This window comes from Nanorana parkeri, unplaced genomic scaffold (genome assembly GCF_000935625.1).
Source record: "Nanorana parkeri isolate BGI_ZX_2015 unplaced genomic scaffold, ASM93562v1 scaffold394, whole genome shotgun sequence".
Classification (NCBI taxonomy): domain Eukaryota; kingdom Metazoa; phylum Chordata; class Amphibia; order Anura; family Dicroglossidae; genus Nanorana; species Nanorana parkeri.
Window position 1 is genome coordinate 1021364 of NW_017306662.1, and position 5742 is coordinate 1027105.

General features: G+C 50.9%; 1 protein-coding gene across 1 annotated transcript in view; it reads right to left on the reverse strand.

Annotated features, from left to right (window-relative positions):
• Nucleotides 1–5742, reverse strand: part of KCNJ16 (potassium voltage-gated channel subfamily J member 16) — a 33277-nt gene that overhangs the window by 6666 nt on the left and 20869 nt on the right. The gene's annotated exons all lie outside the window — the stretch shown is intronic.

Here is a 5742-nt window from a genome sequence, read left to right on the forward strand (position 1 = left end):
GGGAGGGGCTTAAGACGGAACTCCGAGCAAGCAGCTAAATATATAAAGGAGCTGTGCTTCTGTCCATCCAGTCCTGAAATTGACACGATTTGATCCTTCTCCGCTGCAGTGTCATTTTCACTTGCAGTGCCTGCGACTGGACAGTGAAAAGAGAAGCAGCACACTGCTAAGCTCATCTCTTTGTCACGCCGCTCTCTCCTACTACCAGTATGCTCCTTGCACTGCAGCATACCTAATTGACTCTTAGTGCTGCTTCTCCCTCCCCCTCCCTGAGCTCTAAGGAAGATGTCAAATGAGCTGTGTTTCTGTCCATCCAGTCCTGAGATTGACATAGTTCTGTTACGTAGCAGAGAGGCAAGGGTGGGGATTTGATCCTTCTCTGCTGCAGTTTCACTTATACTTGCAGGTATATTTCCCTCCCAATCCCTGCGACTGGGCAGTGAAAGGAGAAGCAGCACACTGCTAAGCTCATCTCTTTGTCACTCCACTCTCTTCTATCACCGTTCTCCTTGCACTGCAGCATACCTGATTGGCTCCTTGTGCTGCTTTCCCCTCCCCCTCCCTGAGCTCTGCTGTACAGGGTTTGCAAATTCAGGCAAATTTAATGATGTGTAAATGAGTTTACATCTTTTGTATCCGCTCTATCAACTATAGGGATCATGTTTTCTACTCAATTTCTTATACAAGACCAGTCACCCTGCACAAGAAGAGAGAGCAGTAGAGACCGGTCTTTATTACAGAAGGGGGCGGAGACAAGACCAGTCACCGTACACTAGGAGAGAGCAGCAGTGACTGGTCTTGTCTCCGCCCCCTCCTGTAATAAAGACCAGTCACTGCTGGTCTCTCTCCTTGACAGCAAGGTGCACATGAAAACCTGCACCCAATTTAATCTTCTGCCCCCATGTGCTCCAAGATGGAGACTCTCATAGTTTAGAGTTAGGACCGCACTATACAGAGGTGCCTTGACGCGGCTGTGCGGCTTTCACATTTTCTGCAGAAGACGTGTATCTAAGACCTCAGCTTTTAACCTTAGTGGTTAGACAGGTTTTTTTTGTATGCTGGCTGGTGAGTGTGCCGGGAAACTTTTTGCTGCTTTATTACAGGAGGGGGCGGAGACAGGACCAGTCACCCTGCATAAGGAGATCTGCGGAGTATTTGGAAACATTGTTGCCTTGAGAGTCGGTCTTTATTACAGGAAGTCTCACACGGGATGACTGCACAGGTCTGGAAGAAATACACAAAGCTCACCGAGAAGGATACACCTGACTCTGGTATGAGGACATTTGCTGATCCCGGAGTTCAGATTTCAGGGCTCGGTGTCGGGCTCTGGGGGGTTAATTTTATCTGTATCGATGTGAGTTCATTGCAGGATAACAATCAGGTAATTGCTCGGTAACATATACTCAGGTGTGATACATTGTATCATTGGGTGTGGTGAAGTTTTGTCATTACCCTCAATACTACCTGAGCCGGAATCACATGATCACCCCATTAGTACTCCGCACATTGCACTGCACATGTCTGGAATAGAGGACGAGGATTACGACATCACCTTCAGGCTGGAGTGCTGAAAATACATGACGGCAAAGGGGAGGCAACCCTGGAGAGTGCGGAGAGCCACCTGAACAAACATGGGAGGGAGCAATGATCACCAGGGGGCGGCAGGTACCTCAGCCATTAAAAAGTAAGGAAGGTTTGATGAGTGCAGGGGTCAGTAGTAATCAACCCAGGGTGCAGGGGTCAGTATGTAATGCAGAGTGCAGGGGTCAGTATGTAATGCAGAGTGCAGGGGTCAGTATGTAATGCAGAGTGCATAAGTCAGTAGTATACAACCCGAAGTGCAGGGGTCAGTTGTATGTAATGCAGAATGCAGGGGTCATGATTATGTAATGCAGAGTGCAGAGGTCTGGAGTAAGTAATTCAGAGGTCAGTAGTATGTAACTCACAGTTCAGAGGTTAGTAGTATGTAATGCAGAGTTCAGAGGCCATGAGTGTGTAACCCAGAGTGCAGGGGTCAGTAGAATGTAACACACAATGCAGAGGTATGTAATACAGAGTGCAAGGGCCATAGCATCTAATACAAAGCGCAGGGGTCAGTAATAAGTTCTGCAGAGTTCAGTGGTCAGTAGTAGGTAATGCATAGTGCAGAGCTCAGTAGTATAGAGTGCAGAGTGCAGGGGTCAGTAGTATAGAGTGCAGAGTGCAGGGGTCAGTAGTAACTATTGCAGAGTGCAGGGGTCAGTAGTAAGTAATGCAGATTTCAGGAGTATGTAATGCACAGTGCAGGGTCAGTAGTAGGTAATGCAGAGTGCAGGGGTCAGGAGTATGGAGTGCAGGGTCAGTAGTAGGTAATGCAGAGTGCAGGGGTCAGGAGTATGGAGTGCAGGGTCAGTAGTAGGTAATGCAGAGTTCAGGGGTCAGTAGTAAGTAATGCAGAGTGCAGGGGTCAGGAGTATGTAATTCCGAGTGCAGGGGTCAGTAGTATGGAGTGCAGAGTGCAGGGGTCAGTAGTATGGAGTGCAGAGTTCAGGGGTCAGTAGTAGGTAATGCAGGGTTCAGGGGGCAGCAGAACGTAACGCACAATGTAGGAGTAACAAACTATCATCTCCCCCATAAACAAATATACCCTCTTCCTGTACATACTCCCAGACCTCCCCTGATGCCACACTGATCTGAGGTCTGAGAGGCAGCAGGCCGGCGCCATGGCGGATCACCTATGACATGGCCGCGTTTGATAGGTGGATTGAGAATGACCGTTCGCCAACTCCCCCCCGCATTACGGTTTCCTTTCACACCATAGAGATGAAGCAAACAGGAGCCCTGAAAGCAGAAGTTGCCTGTAGACCCTAAACAGAGCGTTCTTCCAACATCTACTGCTCGTCCGCTGTACGTTCTGCGGCAGGACGAGATGTTCCTGAGCAATTACTTTATTTTACAAGCGGGAGTATTTTTAGCAGCCAGAAATCAGATGCATCGTAGCAGGAAAAATCGTTACAAGTTTGCAGCATCTATTCAGAGACCGCGATATAAAGTATCAAACGAAATCATGTAAATCCCGCAGTCTGGGCAGTTCTTGGCTGTGTTCCAAATATCTGACACAGATCAGCCCCTGCTGCAGCCTCTCACCTTACTTGTTAGAAAGCTACAATGTTGCATTCTGATCACTGAGGGAGGGGAGACTGAGGAAATGCTTCCTCCTGCCTGCAGCAGACTGATCACTAAGGGAGGGGAGACTGAGGAAATGCTTCCTCCTGCCTGCAGCAGACTGATCACTGGGGGAGGGGAGACTGAGGAAATGCTTCCTCCTGCCTGCAGCAGACTGATCACTGGGGGAGGGGAAATTGAGGAAATGCTTCCTCCTGCCTGCAGCAGACTGATCACTGGGGGAGGGGAGATTGAGGAAATGCTTCCTCCTGCCTGCAGCAGACTGATCACTGGGGGAGGGGAGACTGAGGAAATGCTTCCTCCTGCCTGCAGCAGACTGATCACTGGGGGAGGGGAAATTGAGGAAATGCTTCCTCCTGCCTGCAGCAGACTGATTGCCGGGGGAGGGGAGACTGAGGAAATGCTTCCTCCTGCCTCCAGCAGACTGATCACCGGGGGAGGGGAGACTGAGGAAATGCTTCCTCCTGCCTGCAGCAGACTGATCACTGGGGGAGGGGAGACTGAGGAAATGCCCAGCAATTATTATTATACAGGGTTTATATAGCACCAACAGTTTGCACAGCGCTGTACAATATAAGGAAGACATTACAGTTACAATACAATTCAAGACAAGATGGTAGGGAGGGCCCGGGAGGGCCCGGCCCGTGAAGGGTCCCTACCCCTGCGGTTCCTCCTTACCGTCTGACCAGCACCCACCAATCAGGTAAGACTTCCTATTCTTACACTCCAGCCCACTGAGCCCTTTCCCTGGACTATCCCTCTCCGTGGTCATGAAGCCCTCCATCCAGGTTTTCCTCCAGGGGTAGCCTGACCCCCAAGGAGGACAGATCTCTATGCCTGTGTCACCTACCCGACCTTCGGTCACCCCGCAGAGTTCTGCTTTCCGTTCCCCGTCCCCGTGTAGTCACCATAGCAGATTCCAGAGAAATGTTTACCTCTCCCGAGCCGCCGCTGTCACTATAATCAGGTCGCCATTATAATAATGACGGGGATTGGTGCCCGGGTGCCAGGTGTGGCCCTCCTCCACAAATGTTCCCAAGCGTTGTCATTTCCCAAACATCGCATCGCTGCTGCCAGGGTTGGGTGGAGTCACAATGTTGCAGCATCGGATGTGTCAATTCACATTTCCACATCCGGCGACCATCACAACACGCAGCGTCACTCCCACTTCCTCATAAAAGAGGAACTTCAGTCTCTTCACTCAGGCACATCACCAGTGACAGTGTCCCACCCCGCTCTTAATGTAATCATCAGATGTCACCAGGGTGTCACCAGGACAGGAAGTGAGGTGGAATCACCCGAGGGGGGACACATGTGGCAGGAAAAGGGTCCTAACCCTTCCCCACTCTATTCAAATGTAAAAAAAAGTTTTCACTTTCTGAAAATCTCCTGAGGGAGGGGAGACGGAGGAAAAGCTTCCTCCTGACTGCAGCAGACTGATCACTGGGGGAGGGGAGACGGAGGAAATGCTTCTTCCTGACTGCAGCAGACTGATCACTGGGGGAGTGTTCACACCATATGCAGTGCGTTCCGGACCACATTCCACGCCCCCTCCGGCCCCACGAAATACTGAGCGATGCGATGCAGAGCGTTCCGGTCAGAACGTGGCCGAAACACACTGCATATGGTGTGCACAGGCCCTCAAGGTTCTAAGCTCAGTATATGGCAGGCAACAGCTCGCGGTATACTGAGACGCCGCAGCTGAAGCGGATCCCGACAATTATGTCTGGATCCGCCCAGCTGCGTGAGTGGCAGCTGGCTCCGCCTATCTAGAGGCAGAGCCAGCTGTACCCGCTCCCTCCCCCGTCCGTTCCGCCAGTCAGGGCTGGCGGATCGGAGCGGGGGGAATCCAGCCCCTCCCCTGTCACGGCAGAGAGCCGGGACAGGATCGAGAGGTGAGTGAACGCCTATATGTGTTCGCTCACCTCCCGATCTACTGAGCCGACCTGTGACAAAGCACTCCCCTCCCCCCTCCCCTCATAGTTCTCCTTTAAGTAAGATATGTAAACAAAACGGACAAGTTTTTTTTTTAAATGTCATTAGCATGCTGATGAGGGGGAGGGGAGGAACCAGAGAAGGCAAAATATAAGCGGGTTAAACTTCATAAGATCGTGCAGGCGAGGACCAAGGGCAAATGCCCCGCCTGTGCAATCGCCGTATCAGAACACAAATAAGCAGGCCGATTATTTCCTCCTCGTACAGCAATATTGGATGGCCTCCAGAACTGGATAAGTAACGGAGGTAATTCTAATCAATGATGATGTTATGTTTGTGGCATTGGCACTGACTGGCGCAGAATAACAGTGAGATCGATGCTGTGAAAAGTTCCAGTGTGAGCGATGACACGTTGGGGATTTACGGAATTCTCAGGAACAAGGACTATGGCGTGGTACAGAATGTTTGGCTTCAATGGCACGGTGCAGAGAAGGCTGGACGACAGCATTGCCCCGATTATTGAGGACATTGTGGGCACCTCCCATGCTTAGTGGCTGTGGGTGCAAACATGAGAGAGGGCTGTGTACAAAGCAAACAGATATATAAATGAGAGAGGGAGAGAGAGAGAGAGAGAGGGGGGGG